The sequence below is a fragment of the Triturus cristatus genome, chromosome 12 (assembly GCF_964204655.1).
Source record: "Triturus cristatus chromosome 12, aTriCri1.1, whole genome shotgun sequence".
NCBI lineage: Eukaryota > Metazoa > Chordata > Amphibia > Caudata > Salamandridae > Triturus > Triturus cristatus.
In genome coordinates, this window is record NC_140595.1 from 686532155 (window position 1) to 686558582 (window position 26428).

A 26428-nucleotide genomic window follows, 5' to 3' on the forward strand; every position below is an offset into this window, starting at 1 on the left:
ATTAGATCATAAAATAAATAACAAATTAGATAGTAAGATGACGCAACTCATTTTAAACAAAGGGAAAACAGTCAGTGATCATACAATTTTCAGACGGGGAACACTGTTGGCACTTTTCAGCATTAGTGGATCGGGGCTATGTGTGAGCCCCAAAGAATGAGAGTCCTAGACATAAATCAAAATAAAACCCAGATACCCCCACATAGAAAAAGCTATAAAGAAAAACCACACAGGACAAGATTCAAGTACAAAACTACAAAGGTTTATTTTAGAAATCAGGGAAGGCGAGAAGAGAATGGTTAGTCAGTTTGATGTACTCAGAAATGTAAATAATTGAGTCAGTATGGGCAGTGGAAGCCAAACCCTAATCTAGTCAATAGCCAGATCCAAATAGGATCTAGCACAAGAGAAATAAGTCAATGAGTATTCTTTCATAAGGACTGCTGAGTTTAAAATATTCAAAGTGCAGTTTAATAAACAGACCAACATGGAGTCAGCCCTCTAAGAGGGCCAGATGAAGACCCGAGTCGTCTCCAAAAACGGAGAATTTCTATACACTTCTAGACTGAAAATTCATGAAATCCCAGATATATGAATCAAGAGATATATTTAGGTTTCCAATGGTAAAATAGAAAACACATCACATGGTATAATGACTTTTGCTCTATATCTATCGAATAATCCTGTAGTACATCCTACATAAGATAACAAAAGCACATTTAAAATAGAAGTAATACCTCCTAGCAGCCAAAGGAAATGGCCTTCGCATAAATACAGCTGTACTTTACTTTCTTTAGAAACCTCACATCAGAAATATTTAATGATACAGTGCAAGGAGAACCATAAAGCCAACTGAATTTCATAATTGTTTTTAATGAAATAATGAAGGTCACATTTGGGGCTGTCTGTGCACAGGCAGGAAAAGAGAACACACCATTGCTTTACGCTGCACATCACACGCGTTATAAAAGTAGAATAGAAAACACGAGGCCCAATCATGCCAACTGATAGAACTTTGTTATTTTAAGCACAGTTTGAACATTACATTTGCTTCTCCTTTGAGTTTTATAGAGCATAGAATTACTTTTTGTGGAATCTGCTTCCACAACACCTTAAATATATAATACAAACTCATGGAAAGGAATGTTTTTAGGCATATGTAGAAGCTGAGTTGAGAACTCTTATGTACATATCCATCTTTCTCCAAATGGAAATTGGATAATTCTAAGGTGGACTTGCCCATCAATATGGATCCCAGTGCAAGCACATTTTGTGAGGTAAGTGAATATTCTATGTCTTTATTGGAAGTCTAATGCTCACAGACAGCTGTTATAGGAAGAAGGGATAGTAATAAATGGGTTGATACTGAAATTAGGCTGGTCTCAGACTCTGGCTATAATCTCCTGGGCCAATATTGACCTTATAGGAGCAGCAAGTTGGTAGTGTTCAGCCTGTGCCTAATTTGTAAACAAATAATTGTCAGCGCTCTCATCGGGGGCCAGTGCAACTTGCACCACCCACTGCCCCTGCCAGCGTTGCCAAGGACAGTACCTACACAAATAATAACCATCACACTCCTACAAGTGTTACAGTTCAGACTATTCCATGTCCCTCAAGCATTTTTAACGTATATTGAATTAATTAGCAACTGTTGTGCTCATCTCTAAATTAAACAGACAGCGACACCACGTGGTAGAATGTCATAATTGCCGGTGTTGACAATTAAGTGCCGGGGCCTCACACCACAAACCACCGGCTCATATTAACCCCCGTGTACAGCGGTCTGATTTGTAATGATTGATAAGCATTACATATGTTTCTATTGTCCACAATGGAAATTACCAATGTCACATTCTTGGATTTTTATGCATTTTAGTTTGCAAATCAGACCTGAGTTGATGTGCATTATTGGAGCGCTTTGTGGGCTCATTAATAAAATATAATTGAGGGCTGTAGCTCACTATTGCAGAGTTTTGACCGGGGTGCATCCGAATCCCAGAACTACAACAGGATGGATTGTCACAGGTCCAGAGGGTGGTGCACTAGCACAATAGAGTGCCAATCTCAGTACTGGCAGAGGAAGGGGTATGCTGGCACAACTGTGTGCTGCAGTGCTTGAAATGTAAGGTGATTAATGGGGTGCATTGAGAGGAGATTAACATCTGGATCCCAAAATTTGACTATCATGGGGTACTCCTAATAGACCTGAGGTGCACAGATGTGGACCCTTTCATTGGAATAGCAGTGGGTGCCACTGGCGAGGCAAATGTTGCATTGTCTGACTGTGCCGGAGTCCAAGAACTGGCAAAGTAGTAGTTACTGGAAGTCATTGAGGTGCACTGATAGAGCTCCGTCGCCTGCAACTGGAATAGGAAGGGCGCTGGAAGGACAGTGGATGCTACAGGTGAGGACAGGAGAACTTTATAAGAGTTGTATGTTGTTCCCACACTTGTGCATGTGCTCCAGTTATCGACTAGCTGGGTGCAACAGGCCAGGATTAAAGTACTCAGAAAAGTTGGCTGCGGATCGCTGTACAGATGTGGTAAGGGATCCATTAGCTCAGGCTTTAGGTAGAAAGGTCTAGCACTTGTGTGTGGGTGTAAGGACAGGATTGAGAAGGAAGGATAAAGTTAAAAATACAGTAATTAGAAGGAAATTGGTGCAAGCCCCAGTAATACCACATACGGTTGTGCCACAGCTCGAGTTCCAGGTTCACAGAATTGCATGTGTAAAAGAAACTGGAAAACCAAATGTAGGTAAAACATCACACTTTTATCACTATGTTTCTGAACTGTACATAGACATACATTATACCTAGTCCCGAACTGTTACTCCCTCAGTTACCTCGAACCCTGACCAGATTTTAATGTAATCCCTGCACCAATCCTAACTCCAACCCTGATCATAATACCTTCCCTTAATCGACACCTTACCGTATCCATACCCCAACCTCTTAATACTAACCCTACCCTAAAAAATACACCTTACAACATGCTTCACACCATACCTTACTTTAACCACAAACCTTAAACATAAACTAATCTTCACCCTAAATATCTCCTGAACAACATACTTTACACTACACTTAACACGTGCAATTTGTGCCATGATCTTTTCTACTTTCTTTTCTGTATAGCCTCATTTTTAACTTTCCTTATTTTTTGTTATTCTACTTCAAGACTCAGAGGTTTTTTCCGAGGCCCAGGTTCAAACAACTGGTGAGACTCGGGCCATGCTTTCCCCCAAACCATATTTATGAGAAAACGTGACCGTTCCAGCATTTGGCACCATCTAGTGGTATGGCAGTGCTCATCTGTCTCGTCATTAGGCTTAGTTGCCAAGTTCTCCCCCCACCCCTTTTCCAGTTCTGAACCCATTTTGTTTTCCTGCTTGCACTGTGCTTGTGAAATCTATAGTATTTATCATAAAAGGAATTTACATCCTGCCTTCACTTCTTATTGGTCCGTGTGATTACCACTTTACTTTTACCTGTTTCTATTGGTTTTAGCCTCTTCTTCCTTCTGCATTTCTCTTATCCGTTTCCCATGGCCTAAGTACTCATTCCCATTCGCTTTGGTGGGTGGAAATTCTCTCTTTAGGTTAAGTCTGCATAACGTTTAATGTTTATATTTTATTTTATTTCCCTGGCTGCATGCATTTAGAGCATGTTTGATTTGTTTGCTTCGTCCTTCCTGCATGCATTTTATTTTTATTTTTTTATATTCTTGCCTCAATGCCTTCTTTGTCAAATATTGTTGTGGCAGCAGCACAAGTTATGAGTGTTCGCTGTCTGCATTTTGTGTTTTTATTTAAACATTTCTCCCTTCGATGCCTTTAAACTAAATTTTGTTTTGGGTATTACACTGTGTGAAATATTGTTGTGCCAGCACTGCACATTTTAAGCATGTTGTCTCTGCTGCCTTTGAGCACATTATTTTGTTTTGGGTATTACACATTGGGCAAAATATTGTTGTGCCATCAGCACGCGTTTTTAATGCGTATCTGCTGCCTGTATATTCTTCACAAATACAGTGTATTGCTACATTATTTTGAAACATTTATTAACATATGCAACTTTGTTACTGCTGTTTCTACCAGGTGGCGTTTTAAGATGTGCGTTACATTTTCACTTTGTTTACAGACAGGGTAATGTGCTTTCAGGAACCTTTGCACACAAGGTCTACATGCCATTAACACACCACAAATATTAGTCACAAGCATGATAACAATCTTTACAGCTAGGCTAATTCTCTTTTAAATAGATCCAAGTCCTGGAAGAAGATTGCTTTTTGTACTTTCCAAAACAAAGGCGATAGCTACGTAACATAAAAGAGGACATAAGCACAACTGTTTATTGGTTTGAAAACTAACATTTCAGTGTTTTGTTGCCACGTACATTTTGCGTCAACTGCCTGAAAACACCAGCAGTGAAGCTTTTCATAAACACTGGAACTTCATTTGGGTTTTGGTACTTTAACCCCTTCAGTGCCCATGACGAGATGGTCTCGTCATGGGCCGCGGTTGCGCTGTGCCCATGACGAGACCATCTCGTCATGAACTCCGCCCGCTAATAGAAAGCCCGGCACAGGGCGGGGAAAGGGCGGGGCACGCAAGAGGTTAACAATTACTGTGACATTCTGAATTATTAATACCATAATTGTTACGGACAGCAAAGGAAAAATCCAAAATGGGGAGGTTTACATAAAAAATTAAAAAAAAAAAAAAAAAAATTACGATCCAATTTGATCTACTTTGACATTCCTAAACTGCTTCACCACCATGCAACGGGGCATGCATTATATTGTTTAACACAAACAACTTGAGGCAGCGGTTTGTTTACAATGCTCACGTGCTAAACAAGCATTTGCAATGCAATAGATCTCACATTTGCAAGAGTTAGAGCTATTGGTGTTGTAAATGACAATAGCTTTTTTTTTGTGCAAAGTTTTATATAGCGCGAACTTGACCCGAATCGGATATCAGAGCGCTTTACATAGCACCAGTTACGTTACATGAGGACACACATTCATTTTTTGTTAGGCACGGGGAGATTAAGTGATTTGCCCAGAATCACAGGATGTTCAGCGTTATTATCGAGACTCGAACCTAGTTCCGAGGTTGAGCGCCCTAACCGTTAGGCCAACTCCTCTCCCAATGATTTCACCCAGTGATTTCCAATCTGTGTGCCTAAAAAACTGTGCGTTTGGTGCGCCGCGCACCAAACGCACGGTTTGGGAACCAAATTAATTTCTTAATCCTGGCATATCAATAGTTCAAGACAGTATGTGGAATGAAAGGTGTGGAAATGGCATTAAATTAAAAAAAATCAATTAAAAAAATGCAAATTTACTTGCAGAGAAAGTCCACGATCCACAGTTGCAATGTCGGCCCCCGGGGTAAGTATGGTCGCAGACCAGTCTTCGCCGGGGTTCTTCATCCAATGGGGCAGAAGGACATGCTGGGGAAGTGTTCAAGGGGAGGGGTTGGGGGATTAAGGTGCAGATGGGGAGGTTTCAGCCTCTTCCTACAACTTGGCACCACCAGGGGAGGGTTAAGAAAGATTAGTGTGAGTTTTTGGGAGTAGAGCAGGACTAGGCTATCGGCACTCGTCGAGTGTTGTGGGCGGAGATCGTCAGAGCTTAGTTCGGATGAACATAAGCTCAAGCAATTACCTTCTTCGAAGGCCACCAGGAAGCGGTACGGGACGCACTGTGGGTGCTGGGGCAGGCGGGCCACGCGTATTTTGCTGCGGCCTGGTGTCCTTGGGCAGGCATGAGTCAGCATGATCCAGCCCCGCGAAATGCCTCAGTGAGCGTAGCAGCAGTGGAGGAGGCATGCCAATAAGAGCCGCCACTGTCGAAGAAAGGATCAGGTTCCTAGGGGCGGGGTCAGACCAAGCAACAGCAACCCAAGCGCGGTGCCCGAAGGCAGAGCCTGCCTGTGCAGTTGCAAGATGTCGCCCCACACACTGGAATGATGACTGGGGGGCTGGGGCCAAGCGCGGATGAACCGGCCCAGCAGCACGATGGAGCCGGTATGAGACCAAGGGAAGGGAGCAGCCCAGAGTATGTTTTGTGCAATGTGGGGCCATCCCAGCAGCACGCTGGAGCCGTTAGGAGGCAGGCTGAAGAGGGGATCAGGGAGCGGAGACACCACTAGACCTCATGTAGAGGCCTCTCCCTGAGAGTATGATGGGAGGAGGTCATGATGCCCTTAATTAAATCATGGACTCCGAGAGGGGAGGGGGCCTAAGTAGACCACTTTAGTTGTTCAAGGGGGCACACACAGGCAGGCAGCAGGGGGATGAGCCCTCCCCCACTTGCCCAGGTGGGAAGGTTTAGTATTTGAGGCCTAGATTAGGGAGCAGAGGAGGATAATTCTGGAGACAGAGAGCAAGTGGGGTACATTGTGTGCTGCCAGGGATGGCAGGGGGCTGGATGCCACAGGTGGGGGGGGGGGGGGAGAAGGGGGTCACCAACCCCGCCATAGGATAAGGAGGAAACAATAGAGCAGGACCCAGGGTTAGCAGGGGAAAGGCGTAAGGGGGTGTCGGTTGAGGAGATGCCGCAGCCAGGGTCAAGTTCAGGGACAGCCAAGACGGCGGAGAGACCTCGTGGTGCTGGGGCCCCCCTCAGGTTGGAGCAGTTATGGGAGGGAGGGCGCAAGCTGGCAGCTGAGACCGGTAGAAGTGGGTTAGTGCCGGCGGGGTGCAAAACGGCTGAGATGCTGGCCAGAAGCAGCAGGGGGTCTGCGATGGCCTACCCTCCGACGAGGGATCAGGCGACAGCAGTGGCAGCAGCAGAATGCAGTGGTTTGCTTAAAAGATTGGGGCAAGGGCAGAAGAGAGCGGTGCATGAAGTGATATGGGCACCTGCAAAAGATGAGACAGATGCTGTTGGATTTTGATGCCGAGAGTGACAAGTTGGAAGAGGGTGAAGTGCATGATAACGATGATATGAATGCGGGGGTTACTGGGGCACCGGAGAAGGCAACCAGAAAGGTTGGTGTTTTGCAGGAGGCAAGTACAGCCAAGGACAAGACGAAGTCAACAGGCCAGAAGAAGGCCGGCAACAAGGGCAAGGAGGCTCATGGAAGTCTATCAGGTGAGGGTGACTGGTGGGCAGCTTGGGATGGAGGGGCCAAAGACAGGGAAGAAGAAAGCCTGCCGGTCGGTGGGTGTGGGAGATAGGTCTGTGAGAGATGCGGTGATTCAAGCAGGTGCAGAAGCGGCGCTACCGTCAGGTGCGAAGGACAGCGGGGCAAAACAGTTAATTGGCGCAAGTGTCCAGACAGACAAAGTAGAAGGGAGTGAAGGGAAAGAGAACAAAGGGGAGGACAAACACCACAAGAAGCTGGCATTTATGGGCTTGGCAATGCCTTTGGGGTCACAACTGTCTGACAAAACCAAAAAAATAGGATATGGAAGCACAAATACGTCTACGTATTCAAGTTGCTCCATAGGGAGATACAGGCAAAGGAAGGTTCAAAAGGAGAAGAGTGAGAACCGACGAGGAGGCCGAGGGTTCCCATCAACATGGAGAACTGGACCTCAGCCTTCCTCATATATGCCAGTATTTACTGCGAGAAACATCTAGACAGGGCAATCACATTGTTGAAATATATCGATATCATAAGAAAGGCGCAGATGCACTTTGGGGGTTTCGCATGGCTGAATTATGAGGAATTTAGGGCCAGAATCAGCATCAACCCTGACAAGCCGGGGGGGGGGGTTGAAGGTAAATCAAGAACTGTGAATGCAATGGATGTCATCCACATAGTTATCTGCATGTACCCATACAGCTAGCGGCCTACCAGTGACATATCGGTCCTTTCCAGCACGTCCCGCCCAATCAGGGGCAGGAGGGGCTAATTTCAGCGCAGGAACTGCAGGTCCGACACCAAAGCAAGAGGGTAGAACCATGGGGGTATGCTGGAATTTTGACAAGGGTTTCTGTTCAAGACACCTTTGCAGGTTTAAGCACGTGTTTTTTACACTGTCCACCCCAGCCGAGCAATGGAGGGCCACAAAGGGCCGGGGAAAGTCTGGGCCAAAGGGCTCCTACCCCAGTTAGGATCGAGGCCATGGGTACGTGGCTCTCGATTCAACCCGATAGAGAGGCTGCATTGAGGATTCAATGGGGATTTATTGAAAGTTTTTGGTGGGATACCAAGGTTCCAGAGAACGAAGGTGGGCAGAGAATTTGAAAATCAGCCAGAGAGTTGCCAAAGGTAGTAGTGGCAAAACTGAAAAAGGAATTAGAGGAAGGGAGGATAGCGGGCCCATTTGCAGATTTGCCAGTGGAGGATCTGATTATATCACCTCTAGGGGTGGTGCTGAAGAAAGGGGAGTACAGGACGATTCATCAGTGAAGAAAGATTAGTCCACCAACCCGCCCTACAAGTTTTAGGGTAGGGGAGAAGGGTGAGGAGTGTGCCAGTTTAGGACTGGTTGTTGTTTTGGGGCTGGCAGTACTTTGGAGGGGTGGTGAGTCACATACGGGCGCATCCATCCCTTGGAGGGGGAAGCAGGTGTCTGATGGGGGGGGGGGGGGTGCGGGATGCAAGTGAGCAATGGCACGAAATCCAAGAGAGGATGTTGGAAGAAAGGTGAAGACGAGAATGGAGAGATGGAGGAGCTCGTAGATGGAAATGGGATGAGTGCAACAGGTGTGATGGTTTGAGGATGGAGAGAGTGAATGAAGGGAAAAATGTTATAGTTAATGATTATTTTGGTTAATGTTAATGCATGTCCTAATAAAATGGCCTTTTACGCTTAAGTAACAGCGTGGAGTATAATTATTGTGCGGGGCATGCCTGCACACAAACAGCGAAATACTGCAGAGGAGCACAGTACCTACACCGGCCGCCAGGGGTCAGACCAGAGTCCCTCCCAGTGTTTGTAGATAAAGCTCCGGTGGCAGCTGCGGCGCAGAGACCCGGGCTGAATCTGCCATGCCGGTGCTATTAGAACAGGCCGAGACGAAGGAGAAAGAAGCCTGGGTGGGGAGAGGAGCTGACAGGAGGGGCTTTACAAGGGGAGCCAAGAGGAGGCGCAGACGCCACCAGTGGAAGCCTTTACTGAAGGGCTGATTACATGTTGGGAACACAGTGATGGCAGCGATGGTAGAGCTGGAGACTGAACAGTGTGTCTGGCGAATAGACCCTGCCTTTAAAAGAAGCCTTCAGTGTACAGCAGCGCACTCTTGACCTGTGTTTTGTGAGGTAAGAATCCTATGAAGCTTTGAGATTAAATATCATAAGCACAAACTAATAAGGACAATAAAAACTGGATTAACACACTGACTAAAGTACTATGTGTGCACAGGTTTGAAGAAGACAGACCGGTACGTCCCTCCCCCTTCACATAACTTGTTGGGTACACAAAGATCTTGGTTGCAGACACCTTAACCTCATGTTATTTTAAATTGCAGCCCATTTGCAACATTTAAACATGCAAGAACATATTTACTACCACATTTGTTCTTGTTGCCAATTGTGTTGCAGCAGTTAAATAGTGGGCATTTGCATGATCTATGTGTAACAAAAAAGTGGTTATCGTATGAGCACTTTAAACAAGTTCTCTTTAAAACGAATACGTAATCTTATAGTTTATAAAACAGTACTGCATACTGTTACATTTGGTAATTGCATGCTCATTCATTTGTGGTACAAACTTGTGCCCGTAGTGTTCACAACCTACCTAGAGCCAGGGCTCTGCATGATCACCTGAGCAGTTTCTGCAGGGGATCTTTTTCTGTGTGTGTCTGGGTCACTGTTTTTTCTTCTCTGATGTGGGGGCGACAGGGCCCCTGTATTGGTCCTACCAATCCTCTTGTAGTAACCCCACAGGGCAGTGAGTGACCTGACCCAGATAACAAAGAAAACTACAGAGAATATGTCCTAGCAGCATCCTGGAAAAGTGAGTAACGCACTGCACAGTGACTTTCCATATTGGCTGTCATCGTATCTGAAGCTTTATCAGAACATACAGTGAAATATGCTGCACATGGTAAATTGTAAACACATGCAACTTCAGTTTTGGCATTTTGTGTATTTTTTAGTGTTGTAAATACCAGGTTTCCCTGTACCTGCAAGTTGAGGGTGAATGGAAGGAGGAATATCTCTACAAGTGAGGTGGTTTGCTTTTCCTTTCCTGCTAGGGGGAGGGGTAAGGGAGGGAGAGCAGGAGAGAGAAAATGAATCAAGGACCACAGGCCACATCAGCCTAGTTTTGTGATTGCCACCACTCCATTCCATGCTTCCAGAATTTCACACGCTTCATCATACAACCTGCACAATCACACATTGCAGCAGGAATGCCACGGTTCCCCATCTACACCACCAATGCAGTTTTTTGCATAAAGCAACATATGTTAGTGACAGAGCACTGCAGGCATGCATGCAAAGTCTGGTGTTAAAGCAATAGTTCTTCAAAATTCATTTGAGAATGAAATGACTGCATAGAAGTACTAACCTAAATGTTTTACCATGCCCTGTAACACACATCAAAGCCTACCATCAACACACTTTTCCAGACTCCATTATTATAATACCCTCATCAACTTCATCCCAAATATTTTCAGGGAGAAAAATGGAAGTACTCCTGAGGCTGGGCTTATGACTCCTCCTCCTCTAACCCCCCCCCCCCACAACCGGCAAAAAAAAGTAACAAAATGGGGAGCCAAGGTCAAGGGAGCCGGAGTCAAAAATGTTTGGGAACCACTGGCTTTCACCTATATGTTTTGGTTTGGAGTGTAGTGGATATTTGTGGTTTTGCGTGGAGTTATGTGGGCTGTATTGGAATTATTAGTTGTGGTATGATGTGTAAATTTGTGGTGTTTTGGAGGTATGTGGTGTGTTGTGTATTTGAAATATTTGGTTGTGTGTGGAATTATGTGATGTTTTTTGTAAATGTGTGGCGTTGAATTGTGTGGCATCGAACAAAATTATGTGTATTGGAATGGTGTGTTGTGGCGTGAGGTGCATTTATGTGAATTGCTGGTATGTGGCATAGAGGGCATTTATGTGGGGTGTATTTATGTTGTATTATGTAGAATGTTATGTGTAGAGTAATTATGTGGCATTAAGTAGAATGATGTGTGGTGCAGAACTGTGTGGCATTGAATTGTGATATGTGGAATGATTTGGCATGGTTTGCATGGTTTGTAGTGGTACTATGTGGCAAGGTGTAGAGTAGCATTTTATGGTGTGAAATTATGTGGTTTAACTGGGATCTCTAGTGACATATCTTGGTGTCGTTAAAGAATGGTTTAATGTCTCACTCCAGCAATAAGAAACCGTGTGTGGGCGGGGGCTGGGGAAGGCGCGGGGGAGGGGTTAATGAGATACATCCCTGGTCACCAGTGAGGATCTTTTCAAGAAGATTCCGAGGTCAATAGATGACAAAGAATCCAACAAGTAGAGTTTCCCTGTGCTGGTCCATGCCCGTCAGGCTTCAGCTGCTGATGTTGCCAGCCATCCTTAAACGCAGTCACGACCATCTATGAAATAACTTTCCTTTAGTTAGTTCTTAGCTCTCCCTCCCATAAGATCCTCTGATGACAATAAAAGTAAGCCTTCAATCTTCATAACTTCAAGGAGCACCATGGGCTCCTGTCGAAGCTTACTGAGCAGGTGTCTTCTCTGCTGGGCTCCAGCAGTAGCCCCAGAGAGTTCTGTGCCAGCAGGCAGGTGAGGTTACCCACACACTTAGGCAGAGGAGGTAGCCGACACTTCTTATCGAAGGGCGTAGGAGAACGCCCATAGCAGTGTTACATGGATTTACCAAGCGCATCGGAGGACAAGTGAAGTTGGAGCCGTGCTGGGCGCAGGTCAACGCTGTAAATGTGCCACAGTACGGCACCCTGAAAAGCATATACGACAATCTACAACACTGCTAACACCTCTGAAATTAAAGCGACAAAGTATTTTTGGCAATTGTGTAGTTTTTCTTATGCATTGCTACCCAGAGCCTCACACCAGCTTCTGCATTTCTTAACGTGGGATGCGCCCCATTTATGCTACTTGTATCCCCTTCCAACTAGAACATTGGTAAAGCGCTCAGTCCTACAATAGAGACTCAAATTCTGTGGTCTAAAACTGCCTTGAACAGTGTGTGCACATAAGCGAATATTGAAATAATCTTAATTTGGCTATGTTCCTGAAGTTACTCAACAGGTATACTCGAGACCAGCCAGAGATGGCGATTTAGAGGACAGCCACTGGAATTATGAGGCACCAATTTATGTGGAGGGATTACTAAATTATGCAGAAAAAAAAGGCAAAATATGTGACATAATGCAACATGGTGATTGTATTACCTCATAATTTTATCATTTTTAAACGTTAACACTATGTGGAGTAAGGTTTTACTCCATTAGTACCAGTCTGACAACCAAACACTGCAATCTGCAACAGAAAGATTAACAAACAACCTTTGAGAAGGGCCTTCCACTGTCCCACAACAGGTTGCTGCGTTTTTAGTAACTTTTGATCTGTTGGAGCTAGAACATTGTTAAAATCTGAAGATTATGCAGCAAATGATGGATTATGTGGCAAATGCTGAAACCCCATAATTATGAGGAAACAGCGAGGCTGCAAAATTGCATAATTCCAGTGGCCCATCAAGAGTGAGTGCCATCTGAGTTGAAAGTAAACTCTTACTTTATTTGACTCTATAGGGTTACATATAGTCTAGATTTGAACTGCTAAATCCATAAACTGGCATTACACCACACTAGACCAAAGGGCAGCCAAAATCACAACATGTACCCAATCACCTGAGCATGAGGACATCGCCCTGCAAACATAATGAAAGCAACGCAAGGAAGCTGGCAGTTCTTTTTAAATCTAGTTTTTAGGCAAGTTCAATTATGTGCACAACCTTGGAGATGGCTGCTGGTAAGAAAAGCTGAAGGGGCAAATCTGGTGAGACCTGCTTCTCTGCAAGGCTCAAAAAGACCTGGTTGCACAGGGATGCAAACGCCTAAAGATTTACAGTTCAGTTAGGATACTGTCTAAGCACAAATTTCAGACTACCAGCATCAGGTGCAAAAACCAATAGGTTTGTCCTTGGCAATTGTGAGACTGTTTTTGTTTACTTATTTTGCAAACTTGCAATATTGAAAAACAGTGGGAAAAATGTACAAAATAAAGGAGCAGGCCAGAGCCCAACTTTACAGCAAAATGCACTGAAGTGCACTCCTTCTCATGCTCCTGTGCACATGTGATCATACAAAATGCTCTCACAGCACGGACAGCCAGTGAGTGAGGTGGGTTGACCAGCTGCCGCCTAACCTGAAGTCACGGGTCAGTAGATGAGCTGCACAACGAATGGGAGAAATGCAACTCTACTTAGCAGAACCCCTGCTCAACTTTCAAATAAAAACATGCATTGGCATAGCCAATAGGTCTCGCCTTTGGGACCTTATAAGTGTTTAGCCATGCAACAGTTGCATAACTAAATACTTATAAGGTCCCAAAAGCGAGACCTATTGGCTATGCAAAGCAGTCGTGCGGCCGCGAAAGTGAAATCGATCGCGATCACGATCAAATATCAAAGCAGCCGTGCGGACGCGAAAGTGATCGCGGTAAAGTGAGGCGCACGCGCCCGCACACATGCACTGTAGCTCTAGGCTGGCCTGGTAGCACTTTTTGGAGCCCTCACAATAAGTCTCGCCAGACCAGCGCATGCGCTGGGTCAGGCGAGACCTAAAAACCAAGGATCTGGTCCAGTGGAATTGCTAATGGTATATAAAGCTAGTAGGGCAAAAATGAGCAGCTTTTCCATCCATAGAACGGAGTGGCCATCTCCCGGTTTGCACACTGAAAGTGTTCAGACCTCAAGCGGGCTGCAATTTCTGGCTCTAGAGGTGGGAAGGGAGCCAGGGCACAATTAGGTTTTGCGAGCTGTGGGGGATGCCACAACTCCTAATCAGCAAAATAAATGTTTGAAGGCACATAGGCTGGCACTGGAGATTAGAGGACAGTGAGGGAGGTTTAAAAGGGGAGCCAAGGAAGGTCGAGCTACTGCTACTCACAGCTCAGATCTGTTGGCCCTACTCTCGGTTTGAAAAGAAAAGGGCTGTTACAGGTTATTCTGTAAAAAAGAAGTTCCAGCCTCTCGCCAAGAGGCAGCTTGCACAAGGCCATTTCTCCTGTTAGCACCAACTAAAACAAAAATCGAAAGTGTGGCGAGAATGTGGTGCAATGGCCAGAGCTGCTGACTTCGGGCTGGGGAACCAGGCTGAGGTTCTGCGCCAGCTCAACATTAGCAGCTGAAATCAGTGGTTAATTTGTTTGTGTGAGATTAGCTCTTTAACTGGACTCAACCCATAATCGAAATGTCTGCGTGTGGCCTGTTCCACTCGTCTGCAGCAAGCCGGCGTGGTCTTAGGGGCCAAAGCAGAGGAGTCTCGTAACAGATGTGTTTTCCATTACCTTCAATGGATCTCCTTTGTCCGCAGCGCATCACTAATTTTTATCCTTTGTGACGTATGCTGTGTAACCAACTTTGAACAATGAGTAAGAAGTATAAAAGATTTGGTAGAATTAATTGCCATGCTTTGAAAACAGCAGACAGAAGGTGGTGGGGAGGGACCCACGCCAAGCTAGTTTTCGTGTGCCAGAAATGCAATGTCAGTGAAACCGGACAGCAAGCACTATTTTGATTCAGAACAGCCTTTTTTAAGGTGAATGAGAAACCTATTCACAGTGGGATTTGTTGGCCTGTCTACAGCCTGATTAGAAGGCTGTTTTTTTCCTCCACATCGTGCATTTTGAAGGCCCTGGGCGAATAGACAAATATTCTTGACAGCAAAGCTTGAAGAGCAAGGCAGATTACATGTATGTAAGCGCAAGTTAATCTACAGTATTAATTCACTATGCCCTGTGCCACGCATGCAGAAAACAGTCCAAAAAGTGGACAAAATAGGGCGAGCGGCTGCAAATTAAGTGTGTAACTATGAGACCAGATGCCTTTAACAGCGCCCACCTTGCGGGCGTACGTGCAGTGGGGGAGGGAGGGGAGTTATGGAGAAATATAAAAGTTATACCGTGACGCTCCGAAAAAAAACACAAAGCCACCTGAAGGGCTTAGATGGAGGAGATAGGGGAAACAAAGGAGCAAGTATAAATTATGTAAACGATTTCAAAAACAAGTTGGGTGAGCCATGCCCAATGCAACATGCGGCTACCATTATTAAATATGTGACCATATTTCTTTAATTAAGACAGAGCCTGCCTTGCAGAGGTCAGTGCTGCAGGGGAGGCCGGGGGAACTCAGCTTATTTTTAAAATGTCGCGCAATGCTCCCGCAAAAAAAAAAAAAAAAAACATGTGAACGGTGTAGATGGGGGGGGGGGGGGGGAGAAATGGTGTAGATTGGGAAAGGAGGGGAAAACAAAGGAGGAAGCATCCAAGCTGTTTAAGGTGCAGGGAGCATATTTAAATGTTTAAAAGAAATGCAAATGCAAAGAAGCGATCGCCATTACTGAAGCTGGGGTCCCACGTGTGTTGTGTACATTAATTAAGGAAAATGTTCTAGGAACTGCTCAAAGCTCCTAAGTAAGGACACATGTAAGAGGGCCAGTCCTCGTGGGAGGTAACAACAGAAGACAGGGTTGTACTAATAAACGTATTAACAAGTCGGAAGCCAACATTTACAAAGAACAATTACACAAGCCAATGAAATATATGGGCGGAGCTTGAAGGCCATACCTGAATGCAGCATGTCTCGAAGAGACAGCGCAAGCGCTGCCTAGGCAAGACCTTAAAAGGACTTGACTTTATTCTGTGTGGTTAAAAGTTTTAGCTGCCTCATACCCTGTTGTTTGCAAATTAGACACCAGAAATAAAATGCTTCACACCCAGCGGCTGAATTACAGTGGTCTGATGCTCCTGGATGAATGCATGCATGTGTGGAGCAGTGTCATGTAAGTGTGTGTGAAGCTGTGTGAATACAACAGTTTGTCACTTTAAATAGTAATTTTCAACAAAATGTGTGCTCATTTAGGTTCTAGTACTTTAGAAATTGTGACATTCTGAATTATTTATAGTGTAATTGTTGCGGACGGCAAGGGAAAAACCAAAATGGATGGGTTTCCTAAAGAAAAAGTAAAAGAAGTAGTAGAAGTAGTAAAAGAAGAAGAAGTAGTAGAAGTAGTAAAAGAAGAAGAAGTAGAAGTAGTAAAAGAAGAAGAAGTAGAAGTAGTAAAAGAAGAAGAAGTAGAAGTAGAAGTAGAAACATTTGAGCAAAAATGTTACCAAAATAATGGTGAATTTTATCTACTTTGGCATTCCGACATAGCATCATCACCAAGCAGCGGTGCACGTACTATCCATTATTTAACATGGACATCTTGTGAGGCTGTTTGTTTACAAGGATAAGGTGCCAAAAAAAACTTGACATTATTACATGTGGTTAATAGTTTTAGCTGCATCACACCCAGTTGTCTACAAATGAAAAATGTTGAAAGAACACGCTCATTTAAAAAAATAAAAAAGTTATTCAGTGTTTGTTTATGGTATCACTAGCCAAAAAGGCAAGAACACCATTTCAACCACGTTTGTACAACTACTTTTTTATGGTTTGCCTACACAGCACTTACATTGTGCTGGTTTTCTTTTTCATACACCCTTTACATAATCTGCCCATGGCTGCACCCAGTTCAACCCTACTGATCAGATACTTTTTTCACTTTCACCTCCCCCCATTACCCAATTTCCCCACTTTATAAAATCACCAGTAACAGCACAATATATTGCCTTTGTCAATAAACAACTCATAACCCTTTAATGGAGTTTCAGTAACTTATGTTGTGAAACTACTCAAAAAAATACAAATTACAACAACAAAAAACATCACATAGGCAAAACCTAATGCATTTATCAATGCTTGTTCACATTTGGAGCACTACATACTTAGCCTTCAAATCTTTTTGTCCACAATAGATACCCAGGCCAAATATGCATTTCCACCCACATATACAAGACTAAAAGAGTACTCACGTGAAATATATGGATTTTTTTTTTATTATTATTTTCTCTTCTCTGGAAGTGCCAGAGAAAATAGCCAAATTACGGTGAAATTTAGATTAGTCTCTTATTCAGAAAACAACTGGGGTCAAAGTGCTATGCAAGATTATGTGTTTTTTCTAAGAGTCACATCAACAAAATGTTTGCTCGGCTTAAACAGCATTCGTACTATCTTTTGGAAACGGGCAAATGGGGATAAAAAAAAAAAAAAGATTTCACCGACGTTTTTGCAATTATCCAGGTAGTGGATAATATGTGCTATTTTTCCGCTTCTGCCTACTTGTAGTTTGTGTAGAAAAAGAGTGAATTCAGTGGATGAATCCAGAATGTTGTACATTTCTGGAAACTAGATACTATTTTTAAGTTAGCAAGGGTTCGTTTCACTAAATTACAAATTGTTTTTCTAAATAAACTAGTCTATGGGCGAAAAAAAATAAAGGATTTTAGAGGCACTGAAGTCAGACACATAAAAGTAATTGACAGTTAAATCTGTCAGACTCTTCTGGTCACAGAGCTATATAGTTTTTTTGTCTGTTGCCAAAAGCTCTGATCCCCAGAACCATCAGCTGAGTTATGGCTTAAAATGTGTTTTCATTATGCCGATTAGACATCGCTTTATAAGGAAATATTTTATAAATATAAGATGGAGTATGGAAGAGACAATGCTTTTTTCAAATGCACCCAAGAAACAGATTTGTTTGTTCAGCTCAAAATATTATTACCCATAATGCCACACCATTCTGAAGGTGTTTTTTCAAACCCTGTTTTTGCGTGCAGTAGCTTACAATTGGAAGCTAAAAATATACCAATATTCAATATAGAATAACAAATTTGCTACTATTCAGCATCCCATGCGTCTCACCATGAAAACTTCTCACCACTTGTGTGGTTTGACTTATTACCCAAATCAGGAAAGGCCCAGAAACAAACCATAAAAACCAAAATTCTTAGGATGGAGGTATGCATGTTATGTGGGCCCAGGGTCGGCCGCATGCAGGTAAACTTCCCAACCCAAGACATTTCTGAAAGCTAGGCCCCTGGATGAGTCCCGGCTGTGTAGCTTGCCTGGATCCCATGGCTTTTTCTGACTCCAAATGATCCAAACATGAATCTTTCAGTAAAACACTGAATTTCCTCATCTTTCTGCGAAAGGACGTTCTGGAATTTGGAGGGAATTACAACAATACGACCACCCAGCATTCCCACGCTTCTCTTGGTGAAAACGGTAACCTCACATGTGTGGGTGGACCTCTCTCTTAGGAACAAGAAATGCCAGGAAACAAAATAAAGGAGAAACATCAAGAAATTTATTTGGAAATTACATTCTTGTGATATGTTTAGATGCGGTGTTTCGGTGCAGTGTCGCCTGCTGCTACCAGGAGGGGGATACTTTGAAAAAGAGGCATGTGGGATCCAACAATGGAATAGCAGGTCTGCCGCATGCAAGCTTCAAGGTACTTTCAGCAGAGCGGTGTATTGTTCTCAGTGCCTCAAAAGCAACGAGAGAGGGGTGGTAGTTCTCAATAACGGGGTTGTGACCAGGCTCAAGTGTATATATATATATATATATATATATATATATATATCCTCATCCCAGTAGTGACATTGTGCGGAGGGGTGCTGGCCTCATTAAGGATCATTGTTAAAATTGTGTGGGGGGTTTGGTATTGGAAAGTATGGGGTACTTCCGCTCGCAGTTGAGGTGGGTTGGCAGAACCACATGCATAGCTTTGGTCAGGAAAAGCAAATGTGGTGTTACAGGCCTATCGATAGAGCTGCAGAAATGTCCTAATACTAGGAAATCAGGGGGTGTTGCATGTTAGTACTGGGACACACCAAATGTGATTGGCTTTGGGATGTACATGCACTTGGGGTGTGTGCGTGTGTTTTTACAGAAAAAAAGGTCAGGGTTTAAGGACACTGGCAGTGACGTATGGGTCCCAGTTCTGAAATAGATAGCATAGGTGCTAGAAGTGAGAGTACTGGGGTGCTGCAGCACCCCCCAAAGTAACCATGCTGGGGTTCAATAAAAAAAAGATGCCTTTAAGTGTTGTTTTTTTCTTGTCACATTTGCTGCATGCTGCTTATTCTTTTAACATGGAGACTGGTGTTTACTTTTCTTTCTCTGACTGCTAAGTGAGAGGATTTTGTAAAGTGAACTATGTAGCAGTCTTGCTGGGGTGCGAGATTAAGCGCTGAGGGATACTGTCTTAGTTTTCTTAACACACAACAAATTTTAAATACCTATAAAATATTTGAAAATATGTCAGCACTTAGGAAAGCACAAATGAACCCCCCCCCCCCCCCTCGTTGTAGTCATTCTGGACTGTGACGGAAACAAAGATTTTTAAATGATCAAAATCAAGTCAAGACACTTTACATGGTGATGCCCAAGTGACAAATATTCGCTGAATCACGATTCTCACACATTATGGTTTGTACGCTACATAGTTTTATCAGTAAACTTGGCTTGTGCAAAGTTAGTGGCCATACCAAGGGAAAAAGTGCTTTTTGCAAATGACGATGAGCTGCCGTACCATGTGTGCTCCAAACTCACCAGCAGCTACATACTGCATCCTTACTGCTCTCTTGCAGCATGCTCAGACGCGAGTCCTGGGCTCACTGTGCCAAGCTATCCTGGCTGAAGAGGGGTGAAACCCCGAAACAGGTCCTAGGATGCTTGTTTCCGGTCCAGGGAGGACCTGGCTTTGCAGTTCGGGCTGGACTGTTCCCATGAGGCACAGGGTCAAGACTGATTTGCATATGGCCAGGTCTAAACTGGGGTGGCACGGTGAGCAAATGAATGATGGATTTAACCCAGATCTCTTGACTGGGGGTGAATGTTTTGATTTGTTCTACATTCCGTCCATCAATTGTGTGTCTTTTGCTCTCTTGACGCATGCGGCATGGCCCATTCGCTTCACTTGTTCTTTGTGCAATACTTGAACTTTTCACCTTCAGAGTTTAGTGATGTGGTATTGATGGCAGCGCCCCCACACTGAAAATTATCCCAGCACCACGGGAGGTAGGGGTGCTGTATATGTGGATTGAGGCATGGCCGGACTGGGCATCAGTGTTATCCCGGGAGTATGGAAGGGGGGGCAGTTTTTGTAGCACCTGCTGCAGTGTTCCTTGTATATCCAGAAGTTTTCAGGAAACAGTAAAATGATAAGATAACTTCAGTGATTAATGTACCATACGGGGATGCTCTGACAAAATGTGCCAGGGCTGCTTTGGGTTCCAAGTCTGGCCCCGGGTTGAGGTCCACCCGCTGAACCGAGTGCGCTTCAGTGGCCAGGCATGGAGTAGTTGCTACAGGGTAGGATCCAGGTGCGCTGTGTAGGTCTGCCTGGCATCTGTGTGACATCAGAGAGGAAAGGGAGCTCCTATTGGCTCTGATAGAGCGCAAAGTCGTGTTGAGCCCGGGATAGGGCAGAAGTGTGCGAGATGTATCAGGTGATAGGTACGCAAAGGAGGCCGATATCGAGCACAACACATATTAAAAAAATAATAATAATAAATTGTGCAGCCCGAGGCGTGTGTTTTATTTATACTAATGAACAAAGCTCCCAGGATCTGCATAGGTAGATAACACAGTCTGGGGTCTTTCCTTTGCACTCCGGGTCAAGGAGGGTTTATTATTAGAATGGGACAAACCGGAAAAAAATCCCAGAATTCAGATTTATAAAAGCTAAATGAAGTGAGCTACTCGCAGATACAAGTGGAACACGGAGAGCCCAGCCTCTGCAAATAAGGTATTAAAACTGCTGCAGAGACTTGTTAGCCAAAAGTTCCAGGAGAGGCGGAGCATGTCACACATATGACATGGGGCCATGTGGCACTCATCAGGGCCCGGGAGAAAGGCAGTGGAAGGGGACGGAGCAGGAGAGAAATAGTGTGGGCAAGAAGGGGAGAAGCGATGGTGCTGGGTCCCAGACAAAGGCGGGGGGGGGGGAATTGGGCAGCCAGGGTAAAATAAAAAGGATACACAAATATTTCCAACATATGAACATGCACCACCCTTAATCCAGAGCAACATGTAAGAGCGCTCAAAGGCCTCGACTAGATTCCCACACTCACCTGCACCTCTGAGGGTCTGTTAAGGGCAGCAATGCGGAAGCCCGGCCCTGCGGGTGGAGGGGCGGCGAGCACTGCCCCATGCTCACCGGCACCTCTCAGCAGCAAGGCCTTAATTGCTGACGGCCCAGTGGAGGCAACCTTTCCCGGCGGGTGGAGGGGCGGCGCGCACTGCCCCACGCTCACCGGCACCTCTCAGCAGCAAGGCCCTAACTGCTGACGGTCCAGTAGAGGGGCGGCGGGCGTAGCCCCACGCGCACCAGCATCTCTCAACAGCAGGACCCTAACTTCAGACGGCCTGGTGAGGTAGCCCAGGCCCTGCAGGTGGAGGGGCGGCGCGCGCTGCCCCACGCTCACCGGCACCTCTCAGCAGCAAGGCCCTAACTGCTGACGGTCCAGTAGAGGGGCGGCGGGCGTAGCCCCACGCGCACCAGCATCTCTCAACAGCAGGACCCTAACTTCAGACGGCCTGGTGAGGTAGCCCAGGCCCTGCAGGTGGAGGGGCGGCGCGCGCTGCCCCACGCTCACCGGCACCTCTCAGCAGCAAGGCCCTAACTGCTGACGGTCCAGTAGAGGGGCGGCGGGCGTAGCCCCACGCGCACCAGCATCTCTCAACAGCAGGACCCTAACTTCAGACGGCCTGGTGAGGTAGCCCAGGCCCTGCAGGTGGAGGGGCGGCGCGCGCTGCCTCACGCGCACCTACACCTCTCAGCAGCAAGGCCCTAACTTCAGACTGCCCGGTGGAGGCAGCCCTGGTCCTGCGGGTGGAGAGGCGGCGCGCGCTGCCTCACGTGCACTACCTCACGCGCACTGCACCTATCAGCAGCAAGGCCCTTACTTCAGACGGCCCGGTGAGGCAGCCCTGGCCCTGCGGAGGAAATGGCGGCGCACGCTGAAGCAGCACATGCAATACTGGCCCTGTGTAGACCGGAGTCACGGACAATATTTCTGTGCTGCTAGAGCGGGGGCCACGCCAGGTCGGCAGGTGCTCCACTTCCGGCGGTTGATTGACGAGGCTTTCCTTCGCGGCCTTTAACTGCATTGCCCACTTTCTAGGCGCATGTATATGCATTGTTGAAGCCATATGTCTGCCCTGGGGTGCTAAGACTACCCGCTGCCAAGCAGACCCATGCCATGTGCCGCACCTTCAGCCACTCCTGGCTTTTTAGCCAACCACATTATGTACGCAGAGTTCTCTGCTTCCAAAGTCCATGATTCATTAGCTCATCCAGTACAGGTTTTTGTTTCCATTTGCAGTCCTGTTTTATAATGAGACCAATAAGACCATATATATCAAAATGCAAAGGAAGAACCTGGAGCACATGAGCTACTGGTCAATTTGAGAGTTCGTCGTATGCTGGGATTGCTAAATCGAGACACTAACGAAAATGCAAAACTACATGTCCCAGAATGCAAATTGATGATAGCTAAAAGACCAGGAATTTGCTGTAGGTGTTGCACATGATACTGAGATACTTGGAAGTTTTTCGCAGCATGTCACAACTATGGGTTAACAGGTGATCACTTTCATCAAATGCAGCATATTCCAATCCTTTCTTTTGACATGCAATGCATTCTGTGAGTTGTAGTTCTGGTTCGCACAAATTGAATGAATTGCACCAACTGGAATTCCAGTTTGCAATGGTCTACAGAAAGAAAACTGGACTGGGGTATGGTGTTCCTCATGATACAGAGTGCCCTTAGTGACCAGGGATGTAGGGCTCACTCTAACCCAGTGATACTCAAAATCCCGACCACAGATCGATTGCGGGTTGCCTGACCTTCACATGCCAGGGCTGCTGTTTACTTAAAAGAGCACTAACTTTCAGAAAGATGGTAAATAAATGAGCATGCGTTTATTTACAAGATAACCGAAGTAAAAGAGCAGAAGCAAAAAAACAGTATCCTGCACCACTAAACTTTCAGAGCACATTCATTTTTAAGACCTCTTGCAACAAACATGTATGAAAATGTCAGTCTCTTCAAAATTCTAAAAGGTTTTTCATTAGCATGCAGAAGCGTTTCACCTTAGTACATAAGATTTTATCAGTGCATTTAGAAGTATTTGTTAAAAGTGATCATTTTAAAAATGCACATAGAAACATTCACGCCTCCTCCCACCCCAACAATGCTAATAAGGAACTAAAAGGCAGTATTTAACCCTCTGGGTGGCTTCTTACTATACATGGACATTATAGATTAGTAAATCAAACACACTAAAAGGTTTTGTACAGTGTATATCCTGAACACAGATTTTTCGAGGTGCTCTTACATGTGAAATGAAGAAAAAGGAGGCAAAGTGAAATAAAACAATTGCCTAGGATCACACAAATTGGTCAAGTGCGGAAGCCGGGATTGAACATAGGTTTTTTTGATTCCACAATGTGCAATTCTGTTTTATTCCAATTCAATATTAAAATTAATTCTTTTTTTTTTACACTTGACTCTCCCGAGGCAGTGATAGCAAGAAGGGAAGGTTGGTAAAAGGATCGGGATTGAGATGCTGCTTGGCACAGAACGTCAAGCCTTTGAGTCTTCGAGAGACTAGGGGATTAATTTAGAGGGCAGTATGGACTGAAGCCCTCAAAATAACTCCATGACTCACTGACTACACTATGTACATGAGTCACTTCCCCACTCGCATTCCACAGGCATCAATGTGGCCCTTGGGTACACCGCACAGCATATTTTGTGTCCCTTGGGAAGATGTTTGTGAGTACCCGTGCTCTAATCCTTGTGTCCTGGTGCTCCTCTGATGGCTTCCGGCGCTCACTGTAACAGCCCAAAATGGTTTGTTGGTGACGAGTATTCCGTGCAAACCATGATGTGCTGCTGCAGTGGACACCGGCTCTGTCGTCTTCTGTTGACACAGGGGGTGGATGGACAAGTGGTGTCGGAAAGGTGGAGGTGAGTCCGATCGGCCTGTAACACAAATGCAGCGTTAGCAACAATAGCAGAACAACCCGAGGCAGTAGCATCTCTTACCTAACCCAGATCCGTGCCCGTCAGATGATAGTACGGGTTGTAGCTCAGGTTTCCAGGTTCCTCGTGAGTAGCTCATAGAACCAAGTGTTTTAGACCACCTACGAGAAAAGCCTTGGTGCTGTGAGGGATTATTATGAGGGAAGGGTTTTTGACAACCTGTAGAGCCAGAGGCAGAAGGGCTATAACAAAGCTTTCAAGTTACACCGTTTTGTGCCTTAGTAGTTCATCCTGTTCAGATTTTGTTTTCCTTGCATGCTGGGATTTACAATCCTCTTTAGCCCAACATGAAACCAGTGTTACATGTCCCAGACTTGATAGAAAACTCCTAGACTTGATAAGATACACATGGAACAGGGAAACTTGAGAACCCCACTACAATGTTGTTAGAACATTCCACCAACTGGGTTAGACCATTCAAAATAAAGCAGGGGGAAACAGAAATGCATCCTTTGGAATATTGGAGCCGATGGTCTCTACCGGCCATTGTTGGCCCTCTGCTGATCCACTGACTACAGTGAAATTCCTAACATAACAATAATCGAGTTTTCATTTGGGTGATACCAATCGTATTCTTCCCATTATAACTTTGCGACTACAAGTACTAGAATGACGAGAAATAAACTTTCCTGAATGAGCTACTTAATCATGGAACATAGGCACGTGAGGGCTTAGCATGTACCAACCGCCCTGACCCCTCAATTGCAAAATGCCCATAATTACATCATCATCGGTACCTGCTGAAAAACTCAAATAGGATGTAGAACAAGAGCTCTCAAGTTTCTCATTCCATGTGTAAGTAAGTCATCCCTTAATGGGTTTTCTCTGAATTCTGGGACTTGTAGTTGTGGTTTTACAATAGGCTAAAAGGTTGACAAATCCCAGTAGGCAGCTAAAAAAACCTGGACTGGATGAGGTTCTCACACATGGAACTGGGTAACTTAAGAGCTATGTACAACACTGTGCTAACAAGGAGTCCAGAGTTACGAAGGTGATGTTCAGTCTGAATTTCTTCAGGCTGAACATAAACTCTAAAGTTTGTCCGAATCATGTGTGAGTGGCACATCCAGTCCAGTTTTTTTTTGTTGCATTTCTTGTTAAATCGTGACTACAAGTCCCAGCATGCTAAAAGCATAATTGGATAGGACAAACTGCTTGCACATGGATCTGGGAAGCTTGAGAGCTCTGCATGCTAGGATTTTTAGGCCCATATCTGTAATGAGAAAAATAAACAAGTTCCAGCATAGTTAGTGCTGTTGACTCAAAAATAACAAGTGGGGAAAGTAAGCCTGCACACTAACCGTTGAGGAGAGACAAAAAGATAGAAAGGGAAACTTTTGAAGGTGAGATTAGTAACTGCTGAGGAAACGAAAGGGGTAACAAAGAGCAAGGACTGCTAAGAGAGCAGTGGTAGAGGCAGAGAGAGCAGGAACTGAAGAGAAAAGAGAGGAGAGAAAAGAGAGGAGGGAGAAGAGAGAAGAGAGAGAGCGAAGAGAAGAGAGAGAGAGGGAGAGAGAGGGATGAGAGAGAGAGAGAGAGAAAAGAGAGGAGGGAGAAGAGAGAAGAGAGAGAGCGAAGAGAAGAGAGAGAGAGAGAGGGATGAGAGAGAGAGAGAGAGAGAGAGAGGGGGAGAGAGAGAAGAGAAGAGAAGAGAAGAGAAGAGAAGAGAAGAGAAGAGACTGGGAGAGCAAAAACCCCTAAAAAGAAAAAATGGCCCGGTTACTCACCAGTAATCCCCAATACTCTGAGTCCTCTGCCTGTCCCTCCCTCACTGTTTTCTGTGTCTGGTTATTGTTCTCTTTGTTATAAGTTTCTTTGGTATTCTCAGCAGGGGCGGCTACTCCACGTGGAAGGAGGATCGTCACCTCACTGCTTTCTCGCAGTGCAAGAAGCAGAAACATAAAATAGTAATAACTACCATTTTATGTTTCTGCTTCTCGCACTGCGAGAAAGCAGAAGGGTTTGGTTGGGGGTGGGCTCAGGGCTGCTCTGTAAGCAGGACTGGGCAGGGGAGGAATGGTGTGCTTTCCTACTCCTGAGTGCGCATGACTGGTTTGGTCGGCCCTCTGTGCCGACCCAATCAGTCATGCCCACTCTGCCATTCTCCAATGCAGGCTGCAATGCAGCCTACATGGAGAATATGGCCAGGCCATTAGCCCCTGGCTGGGCAATGTCCTGACCAATCACAACGCTGCTTGCAGCGTTGTGATTGGCTTAGGGGTGGAAGCCTGGCTGCCTGCTTCCTGTTCCTGTTGGAGGCAGGAGAGCAGGAGCAGAAGCAGAGATAACGCTGGACCCGGCTAGCGGGAAGGTAAGTTTAATATTTTATTATTAT